The sequence below is a fragment of the Galendromus occidentalis genome, unplaced genomic scaffold (genome assembly GCF_000255335.2).
Source record: "Galendromus occidentalis unplaced genomic scaffold, Mocc_1.1 scf7180000077524, whole genome shotgun sequence".
NCBI classification, from domain to species: Eukaryota; Metazoa; Arthropoda; class Arachnida; order Mesostigmata; family Phytoseiidae; genus Galendromus; species Galendromus occidentalis.
Genome location: NW_003805512.1, coordinates 2,926,800 through 2,930,567, shown reverse-complemented (window position 1 = coordinate 2,930,567; position 3,768 = coordinate 2,926,800).

The window sequence follows — 3,768 nt, the reverse complement described above, 5'->3', positions numbered from 1 at the left end:
CATTGCGGAAAAATCCATCGTATAAGTGAATCTGGACCGTTGTCATCCGGACACTGACGCCAAACATCGAAAAATTGAACTCGCGGCACAGAAATCTCGATTCCTGAAAACAGCAAGTTAGTCTCGAAGGTCTTACGATCCCCCTGTTTGGGGCATTAGAACTCGAGAAGCGCTACGAAGCGCGGTCTCTCAACAACTTTTCTGGGAAGTTTAGAGCCGGAACTTGAAAAGAAAAAATATTTCAGGGAGGGGACACGGGGGGCATGTCTCGTATTGAATAATCTACTTCCTCCTGATTCTATGGAAATTAGGTTTCGAAGAAACACTCTATTTAAGACCGTAAACACCGATCGTCCGCTCTCAAATCGTCTTGAATGCGGACTTAAGAAGAACTTCAACTCACGGCGTGTTCCTTTTTCCATTCCGATATGTTTGTCGATACTCTTTCGAAGCAACAAAACACAAATGAGAAAAATCGCGGAAACAAGCTCCTCTGGAATCGTATGACCCATCGACTTTGGCTGTCTCTCCACTTCATTTTGATCGAAGCGGAGTCGGAAAGGATTGTTGCCCGCGTCTTCCCATGTTCCGACGAGATTCCGACGCTATGTGGGGTGTCAAATTTCGAGCTCGACTTTTGTCCGCCTAATTCGGCCATTTGGCCCACTGTGCGCCGATTGGAATGCGACAAGACGCCCGTGTGATTTTCTAACACGAGCATCCTCGGAGTGGGCTCCTCTCTCTGAGTGGGAGCTTTGTGGGTGGGACTCTCGGTTGTTCGGTATTGTCAATCCGTACGTCAGCCCTGACAGCACAAGCTTCACACATCAGAAGTGGTCGACTCGCGGCAATTTCGGGATTGATTGACAACGAGAGGTTGGTCACTGGTCACCATCGGATGATTACAAAGATGGATGATTACACCAATCATTGGTGTAATCGGTAGGACTGACGTGTGTGAAGCACGAGGACGGATCGAAAGCATTTAAAGCAAGGAAGTCATCAGGAAAATGCCTTTGAAGGATCAAGATCTGGCGAAGGTCGCAGAAATTATCGCAGCGGCGATCAGAATGGGTCTCGAGAGTCAAGCTCTGCCGATGAGCTCGGATCACAAAGCAATTCGGGGTTGAGAGCGGAGCCGTGGTTGAATCAATTGATTTTGGCAGAGCGGGTCGGTAAATGGTCGAACGAATTCGCTATGAGCGTGGTCCTGGCGAAGATGGCTGGACCCGCTAGAACCTGGCATAGAAATCATGGAGCAGACGCCGAAGATTTCGATGCGTGGATCGAGAAATTCAAAAAGGCATATGTACCGAAACGGACCACATCAATGCTGATGGATCAACTGTTTCGGTGTCGTCAGGGAAAAACGCATGGATTGGAAGACTTCGCTCGACGGACGGAAGACTCGGCTCTTCAGCTCAATCTCGAGATGGACGGAGTGAAAGACCACATACCGAAGGGTTTGTCATCAGAGTATCGATTCATAGTCAACGAGATTAGGGGGCGCTCTCACAATGATGTTTCCGAGCTAGTTCAAGATATCACTGATTTTATGAATTTCAACCGTCTTCGCAATGGCTATCAAGTGCATAGACGAGACAATAAGCCAATGTCGTCGAGCAGGAACGAAGAATCGAAGGGGTCCGACAGAAGAACCACTTGCTACAAGTGTCGAGAAGACGGTCATAAAGCAGTCGATTGTCGGAACGGAGGGCAGCCGTCGCTCGTCAGAGCAATCGAAAGCGGAGACACGAGCAGTAGTCAAGGGCGGAGTGCACCGGGACCTTCGGGAACAAAAACGGATGCTGCAGGACGAGCGGCGCCACCGAGTACGGACCCAAAGAAGTCGTGGGCGACTAAATCCAAGGTGAGTGTCACGTGTTACAGATATAACAAGCCTGGTCGTTACGCCTATCAGTGCGCAGAAATTAAGAAAATCGATACGTCGCAGGGAGAACACCCTGATGGGAAGCCAACGGTGAACAAACAGCCGAAGGGGGTCCTCATCAACGGGGATCCCTGGACTGCAAGAGTAGACAAGGAAGCCGAAGTTACGGTGGTCAGCGAAGAGGCTGCTCGGAAGCTGAAACTCAGCGTGACACCGAGTTCGCTCAAGTTCGTCGCAGGAATTGGCGGCGGTTCATGTACGCCAGTGGGACAATCAATCGTAGAGCTTGAAGCAGACGGACTTGTACACGAAGGAGTTAAGGTGACAATTTTGCCGAAGGAAGCGATGTCGAGTGGTCCTTATCGGGAAGGATCTGTTAGACACTGGTGTGGTTACAATATACTACGCGGGATCGGCGTGGATTCTGACGGCGGAAGCGTTGCCGAAGGAGTTCAGTTTGCCGGCAAGGTACTGCAAGATAGGACAAATCAATCCCGGATGAAGGTCACCATGCCCGAAAACGTTGAGCTACCAGCGAGGTCGATCAGTCTTGTCAGAGCTGAGCCAATGGAAAATTTGGATGGCACACTACTCATCAAAAGGGCGAATGATGGCGGAATGCTTTGTCGAGTGGGAAAAGGAGAAGTATAGATGCCGGTTCACAACAGAGAGAGAAGAGATAGGACAATCATGAAAGGATCGATTGTGGCTAAGAGTCAGATGATTGATGAAGCAGAGGTTTTCAAATTGGAGATGGTGCAGGGAGAGGACAGTGAGGCTCAGGTGCGTCAAGTCAAGGCGGCTTCGAAGATAGAGGAGAAGGACATCTCGGTAGGCAATGACGTTCCGAGGAGAATCGTGGAAGATCTCCTCGCGATGCTGAATGAGAGCAGCGACGTCTTCGTACGAATTTTCCAATACCGCTCATAGATGACATTCTGGACGCCATCGGAGGGAGGCAGCTCTATTCGACAATGGATCTCGCTTGGGGGTACTTCCGGGTCCCCATGGTGCCCGGTCACGAGAAGAAGGCAGCCTTCATAACTAACGCTAACGCGCTAACCTCTTACCGAACTACCGAGGATTCCTGTTTCCGTCTTGTTTAATGAAAGATACGTCATTCAGTATTGGAAATCACCCATCGAGTGTCGAAAAAGTAAGCTTCAATGAGAATGCGGAACATGCATGTCAATCAGTGTGAAGCACGAGCCGCAGAGTTCCGAGTTCCGAGAGCTCGCGCTGAGATCCTATAATTCCATCTGAAACTACAGTTGTTATGATTTATGAAATACATTACATGGTGCCCCCCCCCCCTCTTAGGGTAGGCGGCTACAATCTTAATTCTCCATAGAGATTTTTCCTGCATACGCCAGTGACACCGACGGATAGCCGAGTGGTTAGAGCGGTCCGCAGTTCCGCAGTCCGCACCGCACGTCACATGCAGATTTGCGCTAGCCACTAGCCACATCGACGCTGTCTCGTGCCGCACGAGTTGTGCGTCGTGCGGGAGGCAGCATGGGTTCGATCCCTGCAGCCGTCCACTCCAAGCATGGTTTCTGTTTCTAGTTTCTATGATATTCCCTTCGGGAAAGGGTGTGATCCTGTGAGATCACGGTGTGATCCTGCGAGATCACGGTGTGATCCTGCGAGATCACGGTGTGATCCTGCGAGATCACGGTGTGATCCTGCGAGATCACGGTGTGATCCTGCGAGATCACGGTGTGATCCTGCGAGATCACGGTGTGATCCTGCGAGATCACGGTGTGATCCTGCGAGATCACGGTGTGATCCTGCGAGATCACGGTGCGATCCTGTGAGATCACGGTGCGATCCTGTGAGATCACGGTGCGATCCTGTGAGATCACGGTGCGATCCTG